Genomic DNA, 15,673 nt, shown 5'->3' on the forward strand with positions numbered 1-15,673 from the left:
TTGACATCAGCACCTTGGAGTTTTGGTTTGGCACAAACTTGGACTTACAGTCGGAGCTGCGCTGCAGGAAAATATAAACTGTCACCATTTACTGAAGAAGAAGATAGATGAGGTTGAAAGCTAAGAAAACTTTTAAATGGACCATTAAGCTGGCATTATTTTGTAACTTTGATCCAATCTAGTTGTTTTTCAGAATAGAAGTAGGCTGCAAGGGAAACTTAAAATACACCTACGCTAAAATGATTATTACTTTTCACAGTACATGTATTCAGAATCACAACAGTAAAGTAACAAGAGGGATAGCAGGCTAATGCATGTTTGAACTCAGCTAAGCTAATAAGCTCTTTCTAATCTTTATAAGGTTAGTATGTAATAACGGTGCCGTCAGTTGCTGATTTAGCTACGCAAATTGTTGTATACCCAATGTGACATTATATGTGATGTTATATTTTTCTTCTTTAGCACTGGCTATTGTATCCCAATACCTAAACTGGTATTTGCAGGGGATGGTTGCCTAAGGTCACATTTCCATCCCAGCTAATAAGCCTACTGACATTTCCAGGTCAAAGTGACTCATGTAGTATTACAAGATAGACTGTACTTGACAAGCTATCTAGTAAAGTTGCGGAGAGCTATTAGCAAAGTGTACTAGGATTTTGATATAATGTGGCACTGGCTACCCGTGTGATAGAAAAAAAAATAGCAATTCAGGAGCTAGATGGGGTCTAGTCATTATAAAATGTCAGCCCATAGCCTGAAAATCAAAGGAAATGCAGAGTAAAATAAGCATATTCCTGCTTTCGTCTTCTATTCATTGTCCACACTCAAAAACTTGAAAGTACACATTATCACAGGAGGATAAAGGATCCCAGAACAGGAGATTTAAGCCATGTGCTGAGGCTTGTTTCATAAAAGACTGAAAATTCTCCACTTCTGTGCTGTACTCCCAGTTCTGGCGTCTCATTTCTTCCCTATAATGATTCTTCCTGGCTTTTCCTTACAGCCACATTCCGCACCATGCACCCCCTACCACTGAACCCAGTCACCCCAGACAGCAAACTGCATAGCCTCTCTGGGCCCAGTGTCTTTGACTTTGACTTGTAAGTAAAAGATAACCTTTAACTTGACAAGCCACCCGGGACTAGTCTCATAAAAAGCCCTGGCTGGGATGTGTCCTTCAGAAGTTGCAGTGTAGACTCGTTGTGGTGCTTAACTGTATTTTCTTATGTTACCATTTTAACTCCTCCTGTTCATTCTACATCCTACAGCGCTGGATTTCACACTGAAAAAAAGTCCTGTTAAATGGATATCAGCATCTAGGTACTGTAGTTGAAATAAGTCCCATTCCAGGACCAAGAAAAGCTTAATTCTCATGCATAACAGTCAGCTCAGCCAATATCATGTTGAGGCGAGCTCGGAGCTCAGCTCAAGGAGCGGCACATGCATGTTTCACCTCCCCCTGTGCCCGGGAGAAAACGTTAGTGTTTGCGTTTCTTTACAGAGCGCAGAAATGTGGGCCAAACTTTTGGTGTCAGAGCGAAGTGGGAGGGAGTAGGAGAGAGGGGCATAGAGGACGCTTGTGAGCACATAGTTGAGGAATGTGGGTGTGGAATCCTGCCAAAGGCATATGCGATCCTTATGTTCCCCTGAGTGTGAGAAAGCAAATGCGGTGAGACGGTTGGGGCCATGTCAGGACACAGATGCAGTGTGAGGACGTGGTGATATGTCACGGAGTTCATACTGTTTTGCTGCATTTGTGCTTTCAAATTTCACCCCGGTTTCCAAGTATTTCCTTGTGCCCATATTTTGAATTGAAAACACTGAGTGAAAGAAAATGAAAAAGTGTAGCAATCTGATGTGAGGGAGAGATAAACCATATAAAAAAGACTTAACTCTGAATTCTTGCCATTCCCTCAGTGGGACAGTTGGGTCAGTCTTTGCAAACACAAGACTCTCAACGCTGGAAAACTGTGGCCAATAGTCAAATCTGTCATCAAAGCCACTTCCTGGTATTTGCCCATTAACAATGTGCTTGTTTGAGCTTTTGCACTCTAATGACATTCCTGAAAATAACACGTATTTATGAATGTCTTAAAGTGAGTCATACTCGACTCACGCATATGTGTTTTGAGGGGGATAAAACATCTATTGAGGCACTGGCTCTGCAAGACATCTTATCTTATTCACTGATAATCACAAAAACAAGGGCAGGTATCTGTGAGGGGAGAAATGTGTTGTAGTCCTGCAAATCTTTGGTCATTTAAGGTGAAAAGTGTTATGCTGTAAATGCTGCACAGTGGGTCAGTGCACTCTTGTAAACAAGAGATAGAAAAATACTGATTAGACTGGATCAAAAGGCTCATCCAAACAGAATCAATCACATTCTGCACCAGAACCAAAACGTCCGGGTCCAATAATACTTCCAGATTAGTCTGCGACTTAGATGTAAAACCCACAGAGCTTCATTGTACAAAATATATTTCATTCTGAATACTATTGGACTACTATTGTGTAATTGGGTTACAAAATAACATTCTTAAGGATTTGATTATGTAACAAAACCTATTTAAAAGGAACTCAGCTGAACCAGTGTAAAATGTAAATAGGCAAACACAAAATAACATTCTGAGACTTACTGTATCTGCTGTACTTCTCTTTTCCAGCTATCATGCAAGTCTGAGCACGCATGTGTGTGTGTGTGTGTGTGTGTGTGTGTGTGTGTGTGTGTGTGTTGGAGGTGTGTCTCCAGGGCACTGTGGGTGACACAAATAAGTCTCAGAGAGACTTTGGACCCGAAAGACAACAAGCAATGGGGCCTGTAACTAGTGGAGTGCCGCGGTGGATGGCAGGACCCCTGGGTGGTCACCAGCATCAGCTGAGCCTGCCTGCTGCACATCGGGAATTGACCCAGCATGTCGCAGTTCACCTTATACATTTTTAATGAAAAGAAAAGTTGTTAGCATTACAAAACAGCATTTTTGTTGGATCCATGAGACAGAACAAGACTACTGTCCTATAACACCAGATGGAGTGTGTAGCTCTGTGTGTCAGTGTCTTTTTAAGATAAAAAGGATTTTTATTGGGATATGTTTGTGCCCTAACTGCACAGCTCCATGCTTCATTTTTGCCCAAACTCACCAAAAATGACCATTCAACTGAAATGGTTGCAAGTGCTCCTTTGGTAAACCTGCATATCTTGAGCCAAAAGCCCTTTTAGTTGACCAAAGTGCCCGGCTGGTTGCTGCCTCTCTGCTTGGCCAAAGTCATATCCTTTATTTGTCCTATCCTTTATTTAAAATCAGGGAAGGGCTGCTGACAGCAAGCTCTCTTTTTCAAGGTCACCCTGAATAAAATAGACACACACACACACACACACACACACACACACACACACACACACACACACAGAGAGAGAGAGAAAATGAAAGAGAGAATACAAAACATCTATAGTACGTATACAATACAAACAAATCACACAGCTGCAATGAAAGAAACATTCACACTGCTTCACACCATTTAAAAGGGCCCTAAATTGCACAAAAGGGACAAGTCTGTCTAATTTTGTTCCACTTCTGTGGCGCATAAAATTCAAAAGCCAGTTTCCCAATCTCAGTATTAATATGCTGATTTTCAGGGACCAGATATAAAGTTAAAAAGACATGTAAGATAACTAGTTTGCCAAGGAGCGATTTGCACATAAACATAACGCAGTGCTGTTCTCTTCTTGCTGCCAGAGTGGTAAGGGCCTCCCTGGTAAGCCCAAGTGCCTATGGTTTGCCAAATGCCCTTCTATTTGGCCACACTTCCCCTCTGGTAAGCTCAAGTGCCCATAGTTTGCACACTTGCCCCTCTGGTTTGTTTAAGTACCCCTCTGATTGGCCAAAGTGCTATCAGTTGTAGCTTGCCGACGCACCCCTAGTTTGCCCTCATGCCCCTTTGCTTGGACAGAGTGGCCCCCAGGTTGGCTCATGTGCTCTTCCAGTTCATGTGCACGTCTGGATGACCCAGTGTCCTTATGGTTAACCCAGTGCCCCTCTATCAAGTCCCCATGCTTGTCTTTGTGCCAAGTGGCCACAGTTTTTCAAAATGCTTCCACGTGCCTCCTCTGGTTGGCCCATGTACTTGTCTTGTTGTCTCAAGTTCCCTTTTGATGGCTCCAACTGCTCCTTTGGTAAGCCCAGGTCACCCTTTGGTTGGCACAATTGCCCCTCAGGTAAGCGCAAGTGCTTCTGTGGTTGGTTCAAGTGCTGATCTAACGTGACCTTCAGACCAAACCATAAACCTTTTTTCCTTCCACAGTACAAAACTGAAGTACCACTTTTTTTTTGTATCTCCCTGACCCATAGAAAGTCTGTGCTGATCAGATGATCAGTTGTGCTCCATTGCACTGCATCACATCTTCCTGTGCCAATGCAACTCCACTTTTAGGCCAACAAACGTTACTACAAACACACTTCAGGAGTGAGAGGAGAGACAAAGAGGGAAAGACGCAGGGAGACAGAGAGAGTAAAAGAGAAACAGATGTAGCTCAACTGTTGTGTAAGTTGAGAGGAGACGGCAGAGTCTGGGGGTGTGATTTGTGTCCTGACTTAACCTCTCCAGCAGCACTGATAAGACACCCACCAGGCATAACACGCACACATACTGATCTGATTCTTTCTCTTTCTACCTTTACTGTTCCTGACCACGCTGCGGACCATCGCTGCTCCTCCCTTTGGAATTTATGCATAGCTGGAACCAATTAGCCTCATATGACTTTAGCTTACAGGTTGGTTACATTCCACATCAGTCTCTGCTCCTTGCAGCCTTTGTACTGTCACTCTTTCTTGCTCAAAGAGCCCTCATTAACCACCTCTGACATTATTTTAGTATCTTTCATTGCGGCACTAGATATATATCCCAGAGGGCTCCGTTTTTGTCATGTGATGTGAGCAATCGTGGGAAATGGAGCTAGACAGAGCACAGTCTGTGAGTGTTTTGTTGCAGACCAAAGTGTGTCTGCCAGTCTCTCTCAAGTGGGGTTCATTAAGGGAGTTTTCTGTCATACTGTTAAGCCCTCTGATGCCGGGAGGAGAGGACTTAAGTGAAAATCCAAGGCATTTCAAGCATTCAAAACAAATTCAAAAGTTCACTTCTGATGCTCACGGATTGAACTTGACAGCCTGCTAATACCATATGACTAGGTTGGCAATGCACGGAAACAATAAGATCCCCTTTTTCCTGCTCCACCACAGGCTATGGTTACTACAGTCTGCCTTTGTGTTGCTCAAAGCTGTTACTACATGCAATGGGAGTCTATTTGTGGCTATTCACTCAGCCTGGCTGGCCAATGACTCGCTCACAGCCATGTTCCATGATTTATATGAAAAATGCCCCTCTCCACCCAGCTTGGGTTTGCGGTTAGCAGCGACTGGCACGCGACTCATGGTATTTCCTCCAGAATGATAGTAAGAGAGTCACACACCAGCACTCTAAAGAATAAACAAGGTCGTCTTGAAAGGCACACAGGAAGTAAACACTGGAGTTTCTATGGTAAAATTACACGAGGGTGAAGAGGGAAAGAAGGAGGGAAAAGAGGAAAATTTTTGACAAAGTAAAACATCAACAGAAAGAAGAAAGAGTTAGGTGAGGCAGGTTTATCTGTGTCTCATCTTTCAAACACGTTGCATGAAGCATAAAATGCATTAACATAGAGAAAAAGGCAACGGAAAGACAGATAAACCGCAATAACATGATGTGAATTAAATTGGACATAAGCAGAAAATAGAAGGTGAGACATTACAACACATTTTAGTGAAAGATGAAGGCATTGATTTGAGTGTTAAAGTATTTAGCAGATCTATCTTACTGTGACCCGTACAATTCTGTAAATACCTGATTATTTCCTGTTCAACATTTGTACATTATTCCACTGAATCACAGAGGCATGCATCTTTCTAACTGCAAATGGAAAGATCCTCAATCTTTGACTTTCACCTCTTGTTCCCGAAGAACTAGAGAAACAGAAGATGATCAAATAATTTGTTTCTCATATGAATGAATTCTCAGCAATCTCTCTTAACAGGTTGCAGCTGCACACTTCAACAGAGACTGTAATTTGAAAATAATATGATGCCATGACAGTGGGTTGCGGCTCCTGGTACAGTACATTTTCTGTTTTGTTTTTTCATTTTTTCTTCAAACAATAGCATTCATTTGCATGTTTGAGTCCCAGCTTAATACCCACAAGCCCACAAAGCTTGTCTACTCTCTCTTGTGGATGGAGCAGCCCCAGGATGTTTTGGTTATATGGTTCTTGGTTTTCCAATGAGAGAGCTTCCATCTTAACAAATGCTGAATTGGCCACTTCAGCCCCTGAAAATGAGAACTTTCTGAGTTTGATGTTATCAATATGTCATTTTTATTTAGTTAAAGGACATATATGTTAGTATTCATTACTGGGTGGCTTCACCTTGCCATAAGTCATGAGATTTAAAGTGTTACTCATCAATGGCAGGGGATGGGAAAAGGTATCCTGTTGCAGCAGTGGGTCATTCAGATGGTGATGAAATTATTCAGAAGCGTATTAGATTCTCTGTCCCCTCTACTCATGCATGTCATAAGGTGTTTCACGCTTGTTTACGTTTTATCCAGGAACATACTGGTTACCTGAGCCCCGTCCTAATAATCTGCATCCAGGGTACGTGTAGGCGAGAAACCAAGTATCAGCAGGGCATTTGAAAACAACACCATCAACAACACTCAATGCGGCTGACAAACACCGATCGCTGATGCTAACAAAGCAGCATGTGTGTTTGGAAAAGTCTGGCACTGAGTTGCAGGTGGAGTCAGTCCATCTCTGCCTTCCAACCGCAGGATTTGTCCCATCTCTGTTGCGGCCAGATTTGTCTTCTGATAACAGAGTCAACAACAACATCATTGTCTGGTTTCTGGTTGGAGGATGTCCCTCATTGCAGTACATTCACTCGACAGTGTGTTATTGAATTTACATATTAGGAATTTATCTTATATTGTTTTATCAGTCCGATCTTACAAGGAGAAACGTTTCAACATGCCTGCGTTTCAAGCCAGCAGAAAGGGTCACAGCAAGAGCTTTCCGAGCGTCTGCTTTTTTGTGTGTGTGTCTGCTAATTTCTTCATCCGCACAAAGCCGCGAAGCAGACATAATAGCAGTGAAAAAATCAGCCAGTTATACATCCAGCAGAGAACAAAGCAAAGGAAGTGGCAACCAGAACCCTCTTTTTTTCAAATTTACAGCACAGATTCCTTTTTCATCTTTCGAGCAACCAAAAGTTTTTTGTTTTGTCTCAGCTTTGTTGTGGGGAACACTTGTGCATTTTGTTTCAAATTATCAATTATTTAAACTTAAACGCTCAGTCTGTAACCTCCCCTTACTTCATCCTGGAATTTATAGTCAAACTTTTATTTTTTGAATGTTTCATTTGTAAGAAGAGCAAATAAAATTTGTTCACTTTTTGTTGTAGATGAATGAATATGTGCAGTTTAGACCACTTCAATTTGATCGTTGGTTGTCTTACTCTATTGTTGTGATCATCAGGACTTTTATTAATGCACTACTGACCTTCGTTCACTGTCACACCCTTTTTCTGTTATAAAACAAGTATTACCCCGACTCTGCACTGTGGTGATATTACATTGCTCCATGCTTTTAAAGTAATTCTTTGATTTGACCAAAAATAGCATCAGCCTACCCTGTTTAACCAAAACAGGCATTTCCCATGTGTTGGCAGTCATCAGTTATTATCTATGAGAAACCAATACATGTTTTGGTATCTGAGGGATAATAATGCTCAATAACAGAGACTATAGGAGAAAAAAAGAAAAGCACCCATCAAAATCTGGGAGAGGTCAACTCTTTGAAACCATTAACTGTGAGCAAGACAATAAAATTGAGATTAAAAAGCCAAAGAACCACACTGGAAATGGTCCAGTCTCTTTGTTTTCGGTCTAGACTTGGGAATGACCCAGAGACCTCTGCCCAAGAATCACGCAGTGCGGCTCATGGGGGATTAAATGGTCCAGGATTGGATAAACTCTTTATTCCCTCTATGTATAATGTTATGTGTTGTGGTATCGAGTGGTAGTCTTCTTCAGATGAGGGACAAAAAGTCCTGCTGATACTCTCCAAGTCCCTTTACTATTGCTCCTAATAATGTTACAGAGTTAGCACTCTGTGGTTGGCCAAATGTGTGTGTTCTGAGCTACTCGGTTATTGACTTAGTGAGTTCAGGGAGGAGCTCGTGTCAATAAACTGGCCTGCCCCATGCTGGCTGCACCATATGGAGAGGTCTGGTTGTAATTCGTGGGACAGGCCAGGGCATAGTGCCAGAGAATTAGAGAGGCGGGCGGCAGGAGACATTTTAATTTGTGCTGCCATGTGCAAAGGCATGCACCTCCAGCCTGGGTCGGTTCCTGTGATTAGGCCGGCCAGCGTATTCTTAGAAGAGGGGAGGAGCAGGAAAACATGGGGAAATAAAACAACTCAGGAAATGCTATCGATTATCTAACATGAACTGCCTTAATATAGTGATGTGAGCAACATCCCGACTTCATCAAAACAAAAATGTCATCCGTAATTAATCACCGGAAGCACATTTCATGCCAACATTATCACATTCAGACTACAGATAAAGACAATTTGCTTGAAAACACTGTAATCTAACATATATTCTTTTTATATTGACGATGGAGATTACTATGTGTGAAGTTACAAGGGCTCATAGTGTCACAGCCAGAGAGAACAGCAGCCAACTCTGCAGTTCACGTCAGCTTTACAGAACATTTTAGTGCCTTTGAGCTCATCATTTTTGTTTCTGCAAATTAAGCTCTCACGACTCTAAAGTGATACTATGAATCTTATTCTGTTGTGAAGATGTTTATTTTTTGGAAATCAGAGAGCCCTTTGTTATCAAGTGGTTATTACTTGGTCCAGGTCCAAAGTGTAGAAAAATTAAGCAGCAATATATTGTCTGCCACTTGTTGCTGCTTGTGGAAACATAAAATCTACTCTGCATCCTGCAGGAAAACATTTATGCTGGGACAAAGGGGTCCCACAGATGGTGTTTAGAATACGCCCATTGTTCTTTCATGTTAGGCTATTAAATGGCATTTATATAAAATGCTTCACAGAGTGACAAGAAAGTTTGAAAATTTTGCAGGATTTGTTCATTGTAATCTGATTATAGAGTGGGTTGTAACGCACAGCATTGCCCAGGGTAACATGATGGACATACACTTGTTTTAACGTTTTTATTTCAGCATCCTTTTAAATCAGAAGCAGACCATAATTGTCAAGTAACAGGGTCACATTAAGCACCGTGTTTCTGATTAACTCAACACGAAGAGTCAACTGGTGTAATTCTGAGGATGAATTTGGTCCAGTGGGACGTGCTGTAGTCTCTCCTGGCTCCGGCAGAGAGGGAGCACATTCACATCTCCACGGTGACAGATTCCCATGAAAGGAGCAGAGCGGCACATTCAACAGCCACGGAAGATGAAGAGCTTTGTTCTAAACTGAGACACTGAAGATTTTAAAGAGAGAGAAAAAACAGATCTTCCTACCAAAAAATGTCATCAAATTGCTGTGTAATTTGCTTTTACTTCAAAGAACAAGCACAAATCCCTCCACAGACAGATTCATGCTGTAAATTTGGCCCAAAATAGAGAAATTGTGCCTTAAGAATACATGTTCATATGACAGACAAATTAAGTTGAGCTGCACTGTGATGTTTGGAAGCCTTTACTGTGCTCTAAACTGTGATTTATGTTCAGCAATTCTGCGTGGCAACCGAGAGCAGATTGAATTCACTGGAGGCTTGTCAGGTGTAGAACTGTAGGCATTCCTCTGTTTGCTAGACAGTAGGATTTTGGGATATAGACAGCGAGATGTCCAAACCCAGGGCAACCTGAGCACTGGGAATGACCTCGTTCTCATTAGTGAGCTGGGGAGAGGATGGCAATTACCACTCTGAGTCCCACAGGAAGGCAGTAGCAACTCCAAAGGGACTTGTTAGGTGAGTGATACACTGTGCGTAAAGGTGACACCTTTAACTTATACGAGAGACTGCTGCATGGATGTACCTCCTTCATGGTAAAGAGCAAAGCTAACTATAAGATCACTGTTTGGCGTCTTACATACTGTGAGTGAGGACTGGTCATGTGAGGCTTGGTTAAACCATTTTACCGGTGACATCTACGTGAGGGATGAGAAGTTTATCCAGGAGAGATCAATAAGTTATAATGAATGAATAACTTAAAATAAATAACAAAGAGTGTAATTTGACTTGAATGCAGCCACCCAGGGTTCATATGTTTGTTCCATTTAATTTTAGGATTTCAAGACTGAACTCCTCCTAGACCAGAGAAGGCTTAATGAAATGTCCTCGTCACTTTTGCTGTGGATGCCCAAGAAATGAACTGACTGTACTTGCAGACAGCCGAAGCACACGCCGATTAATCACAGCAAAATAATTAGTTCTTTTATCTAAAGTCCAGTCCCTTCAGTCTCCCAGTAATATAGAATGGTGATGTCATGATCAAGCTGCATTGAAGCCACGTTACAAAACTTGCAGATTTACAGATGTTGCTCACACAAAGACCTCATATGACCTCACGTACATTTCAAGGGAAACCTTTCAAAACCCAAGTCCAGGAAGTGAAGTGCTGTGGTGGCGTGCATTCCGGCTGAGTGGTATAGCATTTATTGCCCCTTTTTTACCCACTGGGTTAATTGCTGAGATACATGGATGTGGCAGAGTGCATGAGGCAACGACACAAGCAATCAAACAAGTCTGAAACAAGTCCAGAATCCAAACATATTGACCAAACAACTCATCTGGAACGACAATCGTGTCATAAATTTTCTTAGATAGTATCTTGTTTGCCCATTTTTAAATTATAACTCTACGATTTTATGGTGACCTATTCCACTTGTCATAGCTGTGTGTGCATGATTTACAATGCAACAGATTAACTTTTTGGTTTCACTTTCAAACAAATGGCAAAGATACTTGTTTCGAAACTGTGTGCGGTTGTCTTACCACTCCTACAGTCCTGCTGCACTTTTCGAAGAATGATGTCCAGACCCAGGCTGTTCAGAAAGTTTCCCTGTTATGTTTTGCTCTGTCGCTGGCATGTAGGAACGCACATTAAGAAGAGTTCAATTTAAAATCACAATATGAAATCTCTGAGTCCAACCTTTTTGGCAAGAAGTAACAGAAATGTTTATTAATTGAAGATGATCTTTTAATGGCAAATCAACAGGTATTAATCTCATTTTAAATTAAAAGGAGAGTCTTGCTTGAGGGCATCTCAGAAAGAAATTAGTGAAAAATATGACCCAAACAAACCTTTTTTGTTAGTCTATTCAGTCACTATGAGAGCCACTCATAAGGTAACGTTAACCTGGTGAAAAATGTGTGTCTGTGTGTGTCCGTGTATGTATGTATGTTCGTGAGAGAAAGACAGTGTGTGTGTTGGGAGAGAGTCGATTCAGTGTTGCTAATGACTGCCATCCCATGAGCTTAATCAAAGATTTGTACATTTAATTGCTGTCAAGTCAGCGCTCACCACCTGCCACGTCTTGCCACACATGTGCTCACCCCCTCTCTGGGAGCATTTCCAGCTCCATCTATCATCCCTCGCTGAAGGCTGAGACAACACAGCCTGCTGGGCAACCTGCACTCAGCCGTCCAGCCGGGCCCGGCCAGGCCTGCACAGCATGGGCCCAGAGAGCCTGCTCAGCGTGTCGGGAGGTTTGTCAGCACCTGGGCCTTACAGTGCCAAACCATTCCTCACATTATTAAAAACAGACTAGCCTAAAACTGACACTGAATAAAGCCAGCGAGATGTATGTTTTTGTTTTCCTCTCTCACAGAGGCATTCACATGGCCCTGCACAACCTGGCCGTGACACGAGATATATATCAAAGCAGAGGAGTTCTGTGAAACGCCGCCAACCGTGCGCCTCTGTAGGCCTCGCCCTTACTCTCACGCTAACCACTATCACCATGTGTGAGAATCGGTGGTCTGCTTTGTCCCTCAGCAGAGCCCGGGATGGAATGTGGGCCTGATCTGTTATCAGTCTCAGCTTGTTTTCCCAGCTGATGCCCACAGGCCCGGTGTAACACAGCCACGCTCTCACACGAGCTGTGTGAAGATCTGTCAGGGCTGCTCGCTAATGGTTCTCACCTTTGGATTTGTGGGGTTACTACAGTATGCATGACAGACGTTATCAGTGCCCAAAGGGCCTGAGCCTCCCAGTGAGAACACAGTAATGCAGCATCAAGTGGATGTTGAAAAAACTGGAAGGACTTACACACTGCACACTTTGCATGATAAAACCCAGTATGTGATCCAGTATGTGTGGGCTGTTTCATGGATCGTTGGTCATTGTGACGGAGTGGCTCCGTCACTGACTGCAGGCAGCTCACCCACATACGCGCTCTCTCTCTCTCTCTCTCTTACACACACACACACCACACATTCCCTGGTCCCTTCCATTTTAACTAAAAAGTTTCCAAACCTCGCCATTATTCCTCTTTCCTTCACCATTTCAATACCGCGACCAAGGGCGCACACTTGGTTGTTCTATTTTCATCTGCGCGTACATTCACAAAAACATTTCACTTGCTATTTGTTGCAGTGCATGATATTTGAGCTGAAGAAGTCCCTGTTGCACTATTGCTGTTTTTTTTGCGTGTAAATATTCTTGGTCACCTTGGGAACATGGCATAGTAATTGAACCACACCATCATACATGCCTGCGTTTTCCCTTTTTTTTTTTGAGGAACATGAAATAGAACCCTGCTAATGGGAGCAGTGCCTCCATTAGCACTTCATGGAAGGATGTGGTAGCGTATGCTCATTTATTCTTTGCATGTAACTCCACATTTGGCGCATGTTTCAGCCTCGCTTTGTGAAACTACTTTCTTAAAAAAAAACTTTTATATTGTGATCAATAGCTGTATTAATGTTTGTAAATCCTTATAAAAGGTCTATGTGTGTCCATAATAAACCATTAAAATGGATGGCTTCTTTGTGTACTGGCAGGCTTTGAAAAATCCCTTTGGTAACGTGACTCTTGACATCACTTGTTTTGTGTTTTTAGCTGGTGCTTAAATTCCAAAGGACTGTTTGACCATTGACTTTTTGGAAATGAGCCACAACACTTAACAATTTAATACTTGATGGATTATTAAAAAGCGAGAAACTCATGATGCTTTATTCATTGATTCAGCCATCACATTTGCATTTATAAATGTGTGTCATTCAGAGGACATAGCTATCCTGATAAATGTCTTATTATGGATAGATTAATTACTTATTGTTATTATTACAGTATTTATATGAGGAAACTCATACAGGAAACTTAAAAGGAGTGGAATTAGGCTCTGGAAACAGACACCAGACCAGTTTCACACTCAACCCGAATGTCGGTGGCTCAGGTGTTACAGTTAATCTAATGTTAAACTCATGTTTGAAAGTTTGCTAATTAACCCATACATGGCTCCAGGCTACACAGAAGAAAACAGGCCTGACCTGTACGGTGGGAGTCAGTTTTACTGTAAGCTGGCAAGTCAGGACAAGGTCTTCCGTAGCGTGGCATCTCCTGGGGCCAGAGCGCCGCATCCAGACCTGCTCCCATGGGTGCCTGAGCCCGGGAGCAGGTGGAAGGCTACAGCTGCCTGTATGACTCCCTGAACTCATCAGAGGCCCAGCCTTTTCACTGTCAAGGGGCAAGAGGAAAGTTCACTTGCCTCCATAGTTGGCCTTCCAACAGTCTTATGTACCCCACATTCTTTCAACCAAGGAGTTTCTTTGATGGAGATATAAATATAAATTTATTATGTCTGACAGAAAGAAAGTGAAGACTGTCTACCAATAATGTGCGCCTTTAAATCAAGATGTTCTTGCTCAGTAAATGAAAAGATGAAAAGTAGTACACAGCAGCAGATTCCTGGGTTGAAGACAACTTCATCAGTACTGTATAAAAAAAATTACTGTTTGACTCTGTGAAAAATATTTCCTGCTGTCGAGTCGCACTCTGCTCTGCAGAACTCAATCTCACAGTCAAGAGGTTTCCTCACATTCAACTCTGTCTACTCATCATGACTGAAGTGGCTTTAATTGCGAAATCAGAAGCTTTAACTGGGATCCACCTGCTCAGCTTCTTTTGTGGGGCAGTTTAATAATTAGAGACCACTGGCACAGCAAATGCAAAACATTTTTAGTGATTTGCATGACTGCAGTACCTATCCATTGTTCAAAATGCAGCATATTCCTGCTCCTGATTCAGTTGACTCAGTGTTTCTTCATCTTTGAGCTGTAATCTGGAGAAAGTCGAACCAGACAACCCAGTTTGAGGTTTGCACCAGCAGAAAGGAGGCTCAACCATATGGCCCCTCTTCAGGGAATAGAAAATAGATAGAGTTCACGATCTCTCTCATATCGTGACAGCAGATGCAATCCGAGTGGTCTGTTTCACTGACTCACATGTTTGGGCCACCCACGTATGAAAGCGCCAAGCTAAAATCACACACTGTTTCCACGACAACCATAATTTATACCTTCAAAACAAATTTTTCTTTCATCTCACACACAAAAAAATGTAATTAGAAGCTAGCTTCTGGGCTCGCAATGTCATAAATACTGCATTTTTGCAAAGTTTGAGCAAAATAAGTGTAACATAGAGATCATCCTTTCTTAGGGAGGAACAGACTTTGCATCACAGGTAAACTGAACTCCAACGAAAACAAAAGCTGAGGGACAAAAGCTTTGAAAACAGATCTTGTTGATTATTTGCCTTGTTGCCTTTACGGATGTTGAACCCAGACAATGGCAAAAACAGCACAAATCACATAAATCACACAGCAAGACAAGTGGAAAAGTTGTTTTGTGAAAGCCTGATCCTCCATTCTTGAATTTTATCTTACTTCCGATGGTGATTTCCTATTTTAGGTCAAACACAGCTTCCTACTTCTTGATCAATCCGGAGAATTTCATATGGTGGAGCCAAGATGTCACCTAAGAGAAAGTCGAGACCTTTCGGTGTATGAATGGGAGGAAATGTCTGGAGCGTTTACCCACCATGCCAGTCATTTAATAATAACACTCCTTCTTTGCATCTGTGTTGAATAGCAAAGCTTGTTTTCTCGGCATGGATTTGACTCGCTTCCATGATTTGAAACTGACCATTTAAAAAACACTCTGTGGAAAGTTTTCAGATCTGTTTCTCTCTCCCTCTCATCCTCTCCCCCCTCCTCAGTGAAAACAGGGCCTGATCTGGCCTCAGCCCGGCCCCCGGCTTGTTGGGACAGCTGCTCAGATGATCTGGGCTCTCCGCAGGTTCCATGATTCATTTTCTGAGTCAACACCACAAACTTGAGCTTCAACCTCAATGCAGTCCTGATTCACGGGCAGATTTGTAAATTGAAAGGATTTCTCAATTTGATGTGTACAACATAAATACTTAGTGTGCATCGCATGTAGAGGCTGTTATTTTCTGCTATCTTTCCAAAACAAGAATACTGAACAGCTCTGATAATGAGAGAAAGCTTGTTTTTAGTTTTTGAGTGGAACATAAGGCATATTTTGCTTCTTGCTTGTTGTCAGGAGATTTCAGTTTTGAGATAATGAGGAATTTCTATTCACTA

This window comes from Chelmon rostratus, chromosome 7 (genome assembly GCF_017976325.1).
Source record: "Chelmon rostratus isolate fCheRos1 chromosome 7, fCheRos1.pri, whole genome shotgun sequence".
Lineage (NCBI taxonomy): Eukaryota > Metazoa > Chordata > Actinopteri > Chaetodontiformes > Chaetodontidae > Chelmon > Chelmon rostratus.